Source organism: Choloepus didactylus, chromosome 6 (genome assembly GCF_015220235.1).
Source record: "Choloepus didactylus isolate mChoDid1 chromosome 6, mChoDid1.pri, whole genome shotgun sequence".
Taxonomy (NCBI): Eukaryota; Metazoa; Chordata; class Mammalia; order Pilosa; family Megalonychidae; genus Choloepus; species Choloepus didactylus.
In genome coordinates, this window is record NC_051312.1 from 150,464,604 (window position 1) to 150,480,956 (window position 16,353).

At 37.9% G+C, this 16,353-nt stretch overlaps 1 protein-coding gene across 5 annotated transcripts in view; it reads right to left on the reverse strand.

The window, feature by feature from the left end:
- The window catches only part of ZBTB44 (zinc finger and BTB domain containing 44), a 77,404-nt gene extending 61,785 nt beyond the window's left edge, over positions 1-15,619 (reverse strand). Inside the window, exon 1 of one of the 5 annotated variants that reach the window (XM_037841966.1) lies at positions 15,344-15,619. The gene's annotated coding sequence lies outside the window, so the exon portion shown is untranslated. Of the gene's footprint in view, positions 1-14,976; positions 15,088-15,343 lie in introns of those variants that run through there. The other 4 variants (XM_037841967.1, XM_037841964.1, XM_037841965.1 and 1 more) reach the window with 4 other exon arrangements.
- Between the last annotated feature and the right edge of the window lie 734 nt (positions 15,620-16,353).

Consider the following 16,353-nt stretch of genomic DNA (forward strand, 5'->3'; position numbering starts at 1 on the left):
TGTATAGACACTTCTTTTTAGTTTCTAATGTATTGGAACAGCCAAAAGGAAATACCTGAAATTGTGGAGCTGTAACCCATACTATGCTTTGAAATTTGCTCTATAACTACCTGTTGAGCTGTACTTTGAAATTTATCACTTTTCTGTATGTATATTTCACAATAAAAAATGTTTAAAAAAAAGTATATAAATGCATATTCCCCCTTTTTTCTCTTAAATGACTTAAAAAGCAATTGTACAAGATAATATGCCCACAATGTATTGCTGGGCCTATAAAATATACAGAAATGTAAGATATGTGTGATATAGTTGCCAAGAACAGCACAAGGGAAGAGTGTGAGGCAAAGCTTTACTGGGCTAAGGAAACAACTACCGATGGTAAAGTACTGATTATAACAATGTATTGTTGGGTTTGTAACTTTAACAGATGTAGCATGTATAGCAATAATACCATAAAAGGAGGGACAAAGGAATAGAGCCATATAAGGGTAACATTCCCATATGTCATTGGAATTAAACTACAGTAGTACAAAGATGAAACTGATTCTGTTAAGTTAAAATATATATGGTAAACCCTAGAGCGACCACTAAAAGGTAACTAAAAAATAGTGAAAAAATAAAGACATTAAAAAGTTACATTAGGAAATATTCACTTAATGCTAAAGAAAGCAGTAAACGAGGAACAGAGGAACAAAATAAGACATGAGATATACAAAATAAAAAGTAAAATGACAGGCACAAATCCAACTATATTATTAATAACAATAAATGTGAACTGATGAAAGAATCCAATCAGAAGGCAGAGAATGTCAGATTAGATAGAGAAAACGTGTTCCTCATCAAAATATCTACTAACAATGGTTTCACACCCACAGGAATGGATTAGATTTAAGAACGTGTTTTTCTGGGGTACATACAGCTTCAAACCAACAGTTACTATGAATGTTGATGTGTAAGTATCTGTTTGAGATATCTAAGAAATCATTGCCAAATCCAAGGTCCTAAAGATTTTCCCCTATGTTTTCCTCTAAGAGTTTTATGGGTTTTACTCTGACATAATTGAAGTAAAAAATCATAAGAATCTGATACAGTTCTCAAAGTGTGCGTAGGAAATATTTAAGACAACTATATTATAAATGGGGTGGGGGGTAAAGAGAGTTAAGGTCTCAACACTTCAGTCAAAATGGTAAAATGTTGGTAGAAGGAGACTGTGATAAGTTATATATGTATAATGTACTACCTAAAGCAAATTCTAACTAATCTATAGGAAGAGATAAACTCAAAAACACTATGGATAAATCAAAATTGAATGCTAAAAAAGTTACAAGTAGTCCACAGGAAGTCAGAAAAAAGAAAACAGAAAAAACAATGGAACAGAAAAACAAAAATAAAATGGCAGACAGGTCCTTAATCTATCAATAATTACATTGAATGTAAATATTCTAAATATACTAATAAGATAAAGATTAGCAAAGTGGATTAAAAAACAAACATTTATATCCTGTCTAAAACTCACTCCAAACATAATGATAAAGATAGGCTGAAAGGAAAAGGATGAAAAATTCAAATCGTACTGCATTAGCTACTAGCTCCAGGAGGGTAGTTTAACCTAAATTAAACAAGCAGATATCTAGTATTGGTGAAGTGCCCTTATTGACTTATAACAAAAAATTTTCCTGGTTCTCTACTCCATGGATGGTATTAACAAGAGCAAGCAAACATGTAGGTAAAATTTTTCACAAATTTAATATTAGAATGAATGAAATTTGTAGAATTACATGTGATTGCATGTGACGCAACTACAAATTTTATTTCTATGTGTCATTTTTGCTTATAAGGAAATGTGGATGTACAACTCTCACACTGTTTTCTCATCCTTCTCTTATCTTATCCATTGATGAAACACAAATACTTCAATAATTTATTATTGGCAAAACCACTAATGATGCTGAACCTTAGAAAGGGTTCTTTACAATAGGCTATGGCTACTAAGCTATGGAAGCCCAATTCCTGAAGCTCCAGCTTTAACTCACAACTGATCAAGAGGAGTCACAAAACTTCTGATAAGGTCTGCTCCTTGGAGGACCCTAACTAAAGGTGATCAAGGTGCTGGAAATTAGCACAGAAGATTCAGACAGCTATGGAAAAACATTCCACTTTGATACAGTCCATACTATGTCAATTGTTCCTAAAGAAACCATATGCCAGACTGTGGTGTGTGACTCTGGACTGATGTTTTTATTCTCTACTCTACAGATATACTATTCATGGCTTCAACATTATCTTAAGAGATCGAAAAGAAGAAGGATGAAGGATGATGGAATGGATTGAAAAGAGGCACTGTCTCCTCAGATGGGAAAAAAATCCTCAGAAATAGAATGAAAGAATTTGATCTTAGAACTAAAAGGTCTATGAGTTTATTTTAATAGTTTAGGAGAGGAAATTTAAGTTCAACAAACATCAGGTGCCAGATGCTTGTGCTAAAGCCAGAAAGGTTAACTAAGTCAGTAAACTTAACAGGAGAGCTGGAAGTGGAACCCAGCTTGGACTCTGATTCTTGGACTCTGATTCCTTGGACTCTGATGCTTTGTACAAATAATCACAGTTAAAGCCCAAAACAGACCTGGACCCAGTCCTCCTGAATTATGAGTACTTTATCACTGATTTGATAATAGTTGTACGAATTATTACATGTCACATACAGGAATAACTGTTTTTAGAAAAAATTTTTTATCTTATTACTTCTAGAACACATTAAATTTGTTAAACCAGCATATTAACTATTCTGAAAGTGATAAACTGCTTTAAATAACTAAAAAAAAAACAGACTGGCTGGTGGGAAAAGTTGACTTATGGTAAAAAGCTACCTAAACTGTTGAACTGTAAAAAATCTACAAAGTCTTTTAAACACCTATTAATTTGAATTTTCTTAGAACTTACTAGCCCAAATCTTCCAATGAACTATACAACACATCATCATCATCAGTAACTACTCAACTCCTATCGAGGGTTCTAATTCTAGATCTGCCTTAGACACAGTTTAGTACCCTTGCTCCTTTGAACTACAGAAGATCCACTGTAAGGATATACACTTTGGTCTTTTAACACATTACTATACATTAATTAAAAGAGTTCAAGTCTTTCATGAACCAAATCCAATAACAAATTTTTTCACTTCATGTATAATTAAGCTTTATTCAAGTTATCTCACTGTATTTAATTCACTTATCAGTAATACACTTATGTTGCCTGGAGGAACCATGCATACTGGAATTGTAAGGGCTTTGTAGTTCGACAGACCTGGATATTAGTCATGGCTGGCTGTGAACCGGCTGGCCTTAAACAAGGTAAGTGAGCTTCCTGAGGTCTGTTGTAAGGATGAGATGGGAGGTGTAAAGAAAGTGTCCAGTGCAGGGTTTAGCACACAGTGCACATACAGGAATAGAGGATAGTACTGGGCCATATATGAGCTATCATGATTGAGGTCCCATTTCCATCACCTCTGACTGAACTATTTCTAAATCTACCACCCCCATAAAGACAAGACTGTGGACATACCAAAGACCTAAAAAAATGATCTTCAATATGCTAAGGAGATGAAAGAAAATACAGAAAAATAACTAAAGGATATCCGGTCAACAAAGAATGAACAATATAAGAATCTCAATAAAGAGTCAGAAATTTTGAAATGGAACCAAACAGAACTACTAAATTTGAAGACCACAATAACAGAAATGAAAAATTCCCAGAAGGGTTTCAACAGCAGACTGAGTTGGCAGAAGAAAGAAATGGTGAACCTGAAGACAAGAAAACTGAAATGAGTCAGGCTGAGGAGCAAAAGAAAAGAAAGAATTGTAAAAAGTGACTACAGCCTAAGAGACCTCTGGGACACCATCAAGTACACCAATATATGCACCATCGGAGTCCCAGAAGGGGAAGAAAGTGAAAGGGGCAGAAGGAATATTCAAAGAAATAATGACAATAAACTTTCCAAACATAGCAAAAGGTGTGAATATGCACATCCAAGAAGTCCAGAAAAAAATAAACAGGATGAACTTGAAGAAAAATGTCACGTCTCATACTGATCAAACTGTCTAACGCAAAGGACAAAACAGAGTGTCCTGAAAGAAGCAAGAGATAAACAACTGGTTATGTACAAGGGAGTTCCAATTAGATTAAGTGCCAATTTCTCTTTAGAAAACACGGAGGCAAGAAGGTACTGGTTTGAAATACTTAAAGTACTGAAAGAAAACAATTCCCAACCAAGATTTTTGTATCTGGCAAGACTTGCTTTCAAAAATGAAGGGGAGATTAAGACATTCCCAGGTGAATAAAGCTGAGGAAGTTCATCACCTCTAGACCTGCCCTACAAGCAATGCTAAATGGAGTTCTTCACACTGAAAGGAAAGGACACTGGACAGTGGTTCCAAGTGGCATAAATAAAAACCTCCAGTAAAGGTAACTATTTGGGTAATTATAAATTCCAGTAATATAGTATCGTATTCCTTGGTATGTACCTCTTAAACTTCTTACTTCCTACAGGTATTAAATGCAAATGCATAAAAAGTAATGTTACATCTATGGTGTTGGATATACAACGCACAAACACTGAATTTGTAATAAGTACAAAAAAAGATGGGGCAATGGAGGGACATACAAACAAGGTACGTGTATGCTACAGAAGTTAAGAGGGTATAAAATCAAATACGAATATTATATATTTAGGATGTCAAATTTTTTTAAATTAAATTCAGTTTTATTGAGATATATTCACACACCATACAATCACCTATGGTGTACAATCAACTGTTCACAGTACCATCATATAGTTATGCATTCATCACCCTAACCTATTTTTGAACATTTTCCTTAAACCAGAAAGAATCAGAACATCAGCAACAATCCAGGTGAGGAAGTCCAATACTTCTGCATTTTCCCCAGCTGCTCAGGGGGTCCTACATATATATTTTTATTCTATGCCCAAATTACTTTAGGATGTGTTGCTATTTCACTCTAACCTATACAAACCTACCATATCTCACTTCCAATTCAAATTGCGGTGTTTGAATAAATTGACCGCAGAAGTTACACTGTTTAGAAAATACAGACCCCACACCAAATAAACATTCTTCCTTTGGTCTCACATGGAAGTTGAAGTTTTAACACACAGTCAGTTTCATCCCTTACCCTTTGGCCTGATTTGCCCTAGTCTTAACCAGATCTGCTTCATTCATATCTCTAATTCAAGCCTGGGCTCTTTTTCAGCCTTTTTTTTTTTTTTTTTTTTTTAAACAGTTGCTGTATGAGTTAATACTGACATTCATATCTGCCGACCTCTAGTTCTGAGTTTCAGGTATCACACAGATACCCAATGTTCCAGAGACCAATCAGGTTATACACAACGAGATCAGCATCTCAGAGTTTGGAAATAGCCATTACAATTCAGGAATAGATTTGACTGCTGTAAGAGCTTACAATCTAGGGAACATTACAATAATCATTTCCCTGTTAGGCTGTGCTGTAAGATTCAATTCTGAGTTTACACATTGTAGTTGGTCCATATTGGTGAGGCATAATAGTGTTTGCTTTTGTTTCTGGCATACTTCACTCAAAATGCAGTCTACAGGATCCATTCATCTCCTTGCATGTCTCTCAGCTTCACTCCTTGTAGTTGCTCAGTATTCCATTATATGCATATACCACAGTTCACCATTCTGTTCTTTAGTCAGTGTACCCTTAGGTCACCTCCACTCATTGCAAATCACGAATACTGCCTCCATAAACACCAGTGTGCAAATGTCCATTCATGTCTCTGCTCTCAGGTCTTCCAAGTACATACACCATAATGAGGCTGCCCCCACATACTTAGCTTCTTGTGGAACCACCACACTGACCTTCAGGAAGGCTACAACATTCTGCCTCCTCATCAACAGTAAACAGGTACACAGGACGTTAAATTTTAACACCATGGTAACCACAAAGAAAGCATATGAAAAATATATTTAGATAGAAATGAGAAGATACTCAATATGGCATGACACAAAAAAATAAAGAGGGAACTAGGCATTAACAGAAGCATCAAGGGACAAAAACAGGTATATGACTTACAAAAACTAAATAGTAAATTGGCAGAAGTTCTGCATTATCAGAAATGACTTTAAATGTAAATGGATTAAACTCTCTCCAGTCAAAAGGCAGAGACTGGCAGTATGGATTAAAAAAAAACATGACTCAACTATATACCGTCTACAAGAGACTAACCTTAAAGTCAAAGACATAGTAGGCTGGACATAAAGGATGGGAAAAATATACAATGCAAGTAGTCACAAAAAGAAACCTCTGGTAGTTATACTAATATCAGATAAAATAGACTTTAAGACAAAAACAGTTATATGAGAGAAAGATAGTCATCATATAGTGATAGAGGGGTCAATTCAACAAGAAAAACTAACAATTATAAATACATATGCATCTAACAGTGGAGCCTCAAAATATATGAAACAATTACTGACAGATTTGAAGAGAGAAACTGACAGTTCTACATTAATAGGAGAGTTTAATATATCACTATCAATAATGGATAGAACATCTAGACATATTATCAATAAGGAAATACAAGATTCAAATGATACTCTAAACCAACTAGACCTAACACATATATATAGAACACTTCACTCAGTAACAGTATACACAGTCTTTTCGAGTATGCATGGGTCATTCTCCAGGACAGACTGTATCTTAGGTCTAAAAACAACTCTCAATAAATTAAAATATATTGAAATCATACAACGTATCTTCTCTGACCACAATGGAATGATACCAGAAAACAGTAACTGAGGGAAAAATGGAAAATTTACAAATCTGTGGAAATTAAACAAGCAATAGTTAAAGAGAAAATCACAAGGAAAATAAGGAAATATCTTGAGGCAAATGAAAAAGAAAACACAATATACCAAAACGTTTGGGATGCAGCAAACACATTGCCAAGAGGAAAATTCGTAGCTCTAAATGCTTATATTAAAAAAGAAGAAAGACTTCAAATCAGAGACCTAACTTCAAAACTAGAAGAAACTGAAAAAGAAGAGCAAACTAAAGTCGAGGTGAACAGAAGGAAGGAAATAAAGATTAGAGCTGAGATAAATGAAATAGAGAATTAAAAAAATAGAGAATCAATGAAACAAAAAGTTGGATCTTTTAAAAAGATACATAAAATTGACAAACATTTAGCTATACAGATGAAGGAAAAAGAGAGAGGACACAAAGGACTAAAATCAGAAATAAAAGAGGGAGCATTACTACCCATCCCACTGAAATAAAAAGGACCTTCAGGGGATACCATGGACAAATGTATGCCAAGAAATCAATTAACCTAGATGAAATGGACAAATTCCTAGAAACACACAAATTACCTACACTAACTCAAGAATAAATAGAAGATCTCAACAAACCAATAACTAGAAATGCGATTGAATCAATAATTAAAAACCTCCCTAAAATGAAAAGCCCAGGACCAGACGGCTTCACAGGAGAATATGACCAAACATTTCAAGAAGAATTAACACCAATCTTGCTCAAACTCTTCCAAAAAATTGAAGAGGGCATACTCCTTAACTCTTCTATGAGGTCAACATCACCATCATACCAAAGCCAAATGAAGATACCACACGAGAAAAGAAAACTACAGACCAGTATCTCTTATGAATATGATGCAAAAAATCAACAAAATACTAGTAAAACAAATCTAATCACACATTACAAGAATTATACACCATGGCCAAGTGAGATGTATCCCTGGTATGCAAGACTCGTTCAACAAAGAAAATCACAGCGTAATACACCACATTAACAGAATGAAGGAGGGAAAAAAACATGATGATTGCTAGCAAGGCGGAAAAGGAATTTGACATGATACAGCATCCTTTTTGACAAAAACACTTGGAATACTAAGATTAGAAGGAAACTTCCTCAACATGATAAAGAGCACATATGAAAAGACCACATCTAATACACTACTTGATAGTGAAAAACTGAAAGCTTTCCCTCTAAGATCAGGAACAAGACAAGGATGCCCACTGTTACCACTGCTATTCAATATTGTACTGGAAGTTCTTGCCAGAGCAATGAAGCAAAAAAGTGAAATAAAAGGCATTCAAATTGGAAAGGCAGAAGTAAAACTTTCCCTATTTGCAGATAATATGATCCAATATACAGAAAATCCTGAAAAACCCACAACAAGCTCCTAGAGCTAATAAATGAATTCAACAAAATCACTGAGCACAATAACACCACCCCAAAATCAGTAGTAACTCACAATGAACAACTGAAAGAAGAAATTAAGAAAAAACTTCAATTTACAAGAGCAACTAACAGAATTAGAAATAGAATCTAGGAATAAATCTAACCAAGGATGTAAAGGACTTGTACACAGACAACTACAAAACAGTGCTGAAAGAAATCAAAGACCTAAATAAATGGAAGGACAATCTGAATATATCTATTGGAAAACAAAATTTTAAGACGTCAATTCTACTCAAAGTAATTTATAGACTCAATGCAATCCCAATTAAAATTCTATCAACCTCCTTTGCAGATATGGAAAAGCCAATTATCAAATTTATACAGAACAGTAAGGGACCTGAATAGACAAAGCTATCTTGAAAAAGAAAGACAAAATGGGGGGACTCACACTTCCAGTCTTAAAACTTATTACAAAGATACAGTAATCAAAACAGCATGGTACTGGCACAAGGACAGACACAGACCAATGGAATAGAATTGAGAGCTCAGAAGACAACCCTCACATTTATGGCCCTGTGATTTATGACAAGGGGACAAAGACTACTCAAATGGGAAAGAATAGTCTTTTCAACAAATGGTGCTGGGGAAACTGGATCTCCACTTGCAAAAGAATGAAGATGGAGCCCTGCCTCACACCATACACAAAATTCAAATGAAAATGGATTAAAGACCTAAATATGAAAGTCAGAACCATAAAACTCCTTGAAGAAAATGTAGGGAAACACCTCAGGAACTTGTGTTAGGCAATGGTTTCTTAAGAGTTTATACCCAAAGCAAAAGAAGCAAAAGAAAAAACCAGATAAATGAGACTTCTTCAAAATTAAAAGCTTTTGTGCCTCAAGGGTCTTTATCATGAAAGTGAAAGGACAACCTACACAATGGGAGAAAATATTTGGAAATCACATATCCGGTAAGGGTTTAACATTCCAAATGTACAGAGAAATCCTTCAAGTCCACAACAAAAAAGACAAAAAACCCTATTACAAAATGGGCAAAAGACTTGAGTAGATATTTCTCCAAAGAAGTACACAAATGGCCAAAAAGCACATGAATAGATGCTCAACATAGTTATCAGTGAAATGCAAATCAAAAGCACAATGGGATACCATTTCACACCCAACTAGAATAGTTGCTATTAAAAAAAAAAACAAACAGAAAATTACAAGCATTGGAAAGGATGTGGAGCTGCTGTGGAAGAGAGTTTAGCAGTTCCACAGAAAGTTCAGTGTAGACTTATCAGATGGCCTGATGACTGCACTTCTAGAAATATATGCAAAACAGTTGAAAGCAGGGACTCAAACAAATATTTACATACCAATGTTCATACTGGCATTATTCACAATTGCCAAAAGATGGAAGCAACCCAAGTGTCCATCAACCAATGAATGGCTAAATAAAATGTGGTATATACTACAATGGAATATCATTCAGCTGTAAAAAGGAATGAAGTTCTGATAGATGCAGCAACATGGATGAACCTTGAAGAAATCTTGTTGAGTGAAATAAGCCAGATGCAAAAGAACAAATAGTATATGATCTCACTGATATGAAATAGAATAAGCAAACTCATGGAGTCAGAATATAGAATATGGTTAACCAGGGGATGGGTTTGGAGTAGGTAATACGGAGTAAAGGTTTAAAATATGCAAAATTTCTATTTGGGATGAAGGGAAAGTTTTGGTAATGAATGGCAGTGAGGGTAACAGAACATTGTGAATGTAATTACATCACTGAATTATATATTTGAATGTGGTTAAAAGGGGAACTTTTTGGTTATATATGTGTTACTAGAATAAAAATGAAAAAAAAAAAAAAAATCCATGGAACTGCACAACACAATGACCCTAAGTTAAACCATGGATTATAGTTAATAGTACAATTATAAAAATATGATTTTATTAATTGTAACAAATGTATCACACCACTGCAGTGTTAATGATAGGGTGGTATATGGGAATCCTTTATTTTATGCATGATTGTTCTGTAAACCTACAACCTTTCCAATAATTAAAAAAAAAAACCCTCAGGAAAATTCTTTTTAAATACATATATTTTTAAATGTAGAAAGGAAAAAAAGTTAACAGTGGAAGAAAGAAAACAAAGACACACACACACTCTCCAGTAAGTAACATCAGTGAAGAGAAAAAATGAAAGGAAGCCAAATAAGAATGTCTCAAACTCTTACACTGTTTTCTTTGGGCCAAAGAATATCCCAATTTTATCAATCAAATAGCATAAATAAATCATTTAACAATGTGCAGCACTGAATATGCTGGCTTGCCAAGAGTAGGTGAGGATCAGATACTTAGTGGGTTAAGATCTGAGTAAGAGAAAATAATTCTAAAAAGGAATTATCTAAAGTCTCAGAAGCTAAGAAGTGAATAGTTCCACAATGACCTGAATTCCAGAAACTCAGGCTTGGTTACATGCCACCCTGAGATGTTTGTAGTTATGCTGATGATATCAAACATATTAAAACCAAGTCAATTCAGATCACTTCGACGTAAAGAAACATATACCATTTAATGCCTTTTTTAAAGGATAGCAATATCCTGAAAGGAAGACTGAAACTGCAAAAAGATTGGGTATCAAATATTTTATAATTTTCATATTTTTGTGAGCTATCTGAAACAATTATTAAAATGGAAGAGCATTCAATTTGGAGATAAGGAAGAGTGAGGCATTATTAGAAGCTTCATCTCCCAATTTTCACTCCTGTAAAACAAAGCAATACCATCATGATCCAAGACAGGGCTTTCCTCCAGGGCCAGTTACGTACAAATGCCCCGGCCAAGTTCACCCTTGGCAGTCACACGAACAATGTTCAGTGAAGAAACTGATGTAATATTCATTGTGGCCTTCTAGCAGGAATGTAATATTAATCTAATGGATCTTCATATTTTTAAAGGCACATATACTATTTTAGCTCCTATGACTAAGAAGCTAAAGATTTCCAGTCCATTGTCTAAAATTGGGTAAAGTATTTCTAATATACAGAACAAAGAAAAATGAACGTGGCTTTCAGCTTAACAGGAGACAAATTTCAAGTAGTCATTCTGAGGTGCATTCAAAACTATCTGTTTCAGTCATGAATGTTGTGGCATTTAAAATAAAAACACCCCATAAAGCTATGTAAAGCATATACTCAATAGCAGTTTACAAAATGTCAGGGAAAAAAACTATATTTGATAAATGTACATCTAAAAGGGCATAAAAAATTATGGCTGGAAAGAGCCTCCAAACTAATGAAGAAAACCCCTTTACAATAATAATCTTTGATGTTTGACCATTTTCAGTTTCAAAGCATTTTACCCTTCCCAAGGCTAAGATGATTCAGTAAAAGTTTAAGTGAATCACCATAGACATGGAGGCTATCGTGTTATTGGTTTTTACACAGCTGTCAATGACTTGTTAAATTTAATTGTGGAGCAGGGCAGAACAGTTAAAAACTAACTCTGAAGACAGACTTGAGTTTGAAACCTGGTCGGCCAGTGACTAACTGTGCCACCCCAGGCAAGTCATTTAGCTCTTGTAAGTATGTTTCCTCACTTGCAAAATATGATAGTAGTCATACGATAGAGTTCATGTGAGATTTAAACAAGAATGATTAATACGATCTCTGGCACGGTGCTGGCATGCAGAAAGGCTCCAAAATCTTAGCAATGACCAACATTGTACTAGGCCAGTCAGCCTATCTAACAGGCTAAAGAAGTGTAGGCAATTGTTTGTAGAATTTCTCACAGCACTTAATGTGTTCTAATCAACTTGGGTAGTCTACTTTACTGGTATTAAAGACAGAAGGAGAGCAAATGGATCCAAACCCACATGCACTCTTCATCTTCCCACTCCAGTACCTGAAGGAAACAGATGTTCACCTTATTACCAAAAGCAGTGGCGGTAAACACAGAGAACAAACACACTGTGGCACATCTTTTGCCTTCTCAGCACCCAGTTGATGGGTGGCTGATAAACTGCCTAGTTATGCTCTCCCTCCTTTAGAAAACCACTGCTCCCCCTTAAAACCTCATTTGAACATGATCTTTAAAATCACACAATTATGAATTTCCACCAAATTATGTCCAATACAAATGTGTTGTCTTCACTGATGACATGTCCAAATGCCTCTGTAGCTGCAGTCAGCATATATACACCAGTTTCGTCATGTGGCCTACAAGTAGATAGAATAATGAAACCTCTACCAACTACCTGTCTCTTAAAAGACATTGATTTTCAAGTAAAAGTTGCAGTTCTAGTTTTATGCAATTTGTTATTTAAAAATATAATATGCAAAAACAAGCTTGAAAACTACTTCTCTGCTAACCTCTAAAAATTGTTTTTACTATTTTCTCTGTCAGAGGAATCAGAATCCAGCAAAATTTAAAAGTACTCCTACATCACTTTGAGTGACACATCTTGTCCAGTGCTAATCCTTCTGTAATTAGGATACATGAGTATAACAGACATTAAAAGGAGTATGGAAAAGGTAAAAAATACTTCATCTTAAAAAACTAATTTGGGTGAGCCTTTTTATAGCATACTTTTAAACATTTTTCTGATTTTTGAACTATGTATACATCTACATTCAAAAATAAAGTAAAAGAAAAAAAGTCTTAAAATAAAAGTGTTTCAAGTGACTTCTCAACACAGTACTCTTGATTATACATCTTTCATGTAATACATTTTAAGGACCCAAATAAATGCAAAGAAATCAAATGCCACTCAAGTTTGACAGTAGTAATATTGGCTTAGTAATTCTGAAATAATATCATGTAGAAAGGATAAAGCAAATAAATACGTTAATTTTTATTAGGTATCAAGATTTTCACTTACAACAAAAGAGACACTTCAGAATCAAAGAAGAAAACAATCTGCCGTGACCAATTTGAATTGGCTATACTGCTATGAACTCAGGACTAAATAAGCAAAACACCATCTTCTAGTTCTTGCCTCTGAAAGGGCACTGACACCACATCCAGTGTTGGTTTCTACATACCTTTTCTCACTAAAAAGAACCAGGACTTCTTGGATAAACAATCCATTCCAGATCCAGAGCAAAGAAACCACAAAGCAAGCCTGGGAAACCTCATGCCAGAAAGTGCTCCAAGACCAATGGAGATTGGAGGTATGGAAGACACAGGAGCCAGCTTGAACAGGGCTCTCCCGGCAAACTTTGGAGCAATGTAATCACCAAAAAGAACCATGACTATGAATGGCTATACAACAATGAATAAACAAAAATCTGTGAGTCCACAGTGATATGCACCCCCAAAAAGAAAGGAAAAGAAATTCACTTGCCACCATTGGGGTGACTATTACCCCACTCTTTACTCTGAATTTTCACGATTAAAGGGAAGAAATTAAGCATGGAATCTGCATTTCTAGGAGGACCTTTAGTGTATCCCCAGTTAATGAAGGAAAGCTCCTCCATACAGAGAACCTCCAATAAAATAACTGATTCAAGCAAGGGTCATCAATGGGTACTCAAATCATTAAGAAAAAGGTAGCTAGAAACAGGCTATTTGCTTGGTGTAAAGATTACACACTAATCACATGGGGGTAAACCACACCCTTATAACAGGAAATTCAGGGGACAGAGGAAAAAGTTAAATGACACTAACCAGACCAGAACATGGGAGTATCAGGGTATTCAGAAGACAACTGGTTTGGTCTCTCAGACGTCAGGGAAGGGAAAAGAAAAAAATAGTAACAGTGGGGAGTGGGTATGTTCATTTTAAAAAGAGACCAAAGGCCTAATACCAAATATAATACATGAATCTCAACTGAATCCAGCTGGGGGCAAAAATTCAAACATTTTGCAATGAGGAAATCTGAATACAGATTGGAATTGTTAATGCTGATAGGTGTGATAATGATATTGGGGTTAGTAAAAGAACAGCCTTATGTTTTGGAAATGCATGCTGAAATATTTGTGTCATGATGTTTGCAACTTACTTTCAAATGGTTACACATACACAGAAAGAAAGAGGGGGGAAAATATGGCAAAATTAAATGATTCCATAAGTAAAATGCCTAGCACAGTGTTGCACACAATAAGTAAACCAGATTTTCATAATCAATGAATGTAATCATCCTAAAATACAAGAATAAAGGAAAATATTCCTTTCATTATTTTCACATTCCAGGATAAGGAAACCACATAAGGTAAAATGAAATATTATTAACCCACTGGAAGTCAGAGTGAAATAACAGGGGTAATGGAGATTTATATAATTTTTTTAAAATCCCAGAATTCCAACTGATACCATGGCAAAAAGGAAGTCACCAAAATCTTCGTCTACCTAAAGTATGTGACATCAAGTTGTGTAGTTTGCTTTTGGCAGTGGCCTACATCCGAATAAAACACTAAGAAAATAAGTGAAGTTAAAGAGCTTCCTGACTCCAACGCATTATCTACCCCATGTTGAAAAAAAATTTAAGTTTTTGTCTTCATTTGAATAAATCAATTCCAATAAAATACACAATTATTGGGTTTCAGTCTAAATTCTGGTATGGTTCATATAACTCACACGGATGCAATTTCATAATTTCTAACGTACTTATCACTTGACTGGCAGGTAACCCCTTATTCTGATTAGGCCGGCAGTAAAATAACTAGATGGAGAGTGTTCCTCAGATAGAGAAGAAAAAGAGGTGTGATTAAAAAAAAAAAAAAAATACCTGCCATCCACTTCTTTCTATACCAGAGAAGAAGCGTGGCAGAGTAGAGGGGAAAACTCAGGTCTGGGGCTCCTAGGTCCCACTAGGAAATCCTCCCAGGTGAGCGGCGGTAACACCTTCTTTGGGTCAGGGTGTGCAGATTAAAGGAAGATCGGGATAAATTCTCCCGGACCGCGGGGCCCAAGACCAGTCTCCAGCCTGAAAGGTAAGAGGCCATCGAGGGGAGCCTGTGGGGGGACAGACATGGCTCCCCCGCCCCTCCAGCGCCCGGACTGGGGCCGCGCGGTGCCAGCCCCGCCGAGGGCGCGCCCGAGGGTCCGGGCGCTGAGAGAGGCCAGTCGCCCGTGCTCGCCAGCCCTCCCGTTACCTGCGGCGGCGGTACCAGGCCCGAAGGCCTGCTGCTGCTGCTCCTCCTCCCGCCAGGCCGGGGCGGCAGCGGCGGCCCGGGGGAGGGCGGGGCGCGCGGCTGGCTCCTGGTCCCCCCCGAGGGCCGAGGCCCTATCTCGGGCCGCCGCGCCGAGGCCGGTGTGCGGCCTGGGGCATGGCGGCGGGGACGCCCGGCGCGTCCCCGCGGGGAGTGCGCGCGGCGGCCGGAGGGCCCGAGGGGAGGAGCGAGGGCCCCGGGGGCCGCGGCCGGCGGCCGAGGAGGCGGGTGGCCGCGGGGAGCGCGGCGACGGCTCGCGTGGTCTCGGCGGGGCGGGGTGGGGAGGGGGAAAGGGAGAGAGGGGAGGGGAGGAGGGGAGGTTGGGGAGGGGGAGCCGCCGCCGCGCGTGCGGGCCCCGCGCCGCCGCTGCTGCCGACCGGCTCCCTCCAGCCTGTTTGGGGGGCACTTTGTTTGTGTCCCAGAATGCTCTGCGCCGGCGGCCAGGCGGGCGGGGCGGGCGCAAGGGCCCACCACGCAGGCGCAGAAGGGCTGCCCGCGGGCGGCGGGCCTCGCTGGCTGGCCAAGGAAACCAGCTGTGCGCGTCTGCTTGGGTGCACGCGCGCACATTGGCCTCCACGTGCTACAGGAGCGCCCCCCAACTCGTTCCGCCTCCCGTCGGCCTCTCTTCCACTTAGTAACAGCCGCCTCCTCGGCGCGATTTCTGCTGCTCGCACTTCTCCCATTTGAATTAAGGAATGAGAGGCCCGTTTCCTCCAGTGGTTTCTGCAGCGGGGCCGAACCCGGAACAGCACAGCCCATTCCTACGGGCGAAGTAAAGCCTCTTGTAGGGAAACAGGCCAGTGCAGAGGCGGCCCTGTAGACGCAGGAAAGGCCAGAGAAGCGGGGATCACCGCGCCAGGGGTGGCCCTCGTGCCTTCCAACACTGCGCCTTCATCCTCGGATGACATCGGCACTTGCTTGCTGGGCATCCCCGACCTTGCAGCGGAGGGACT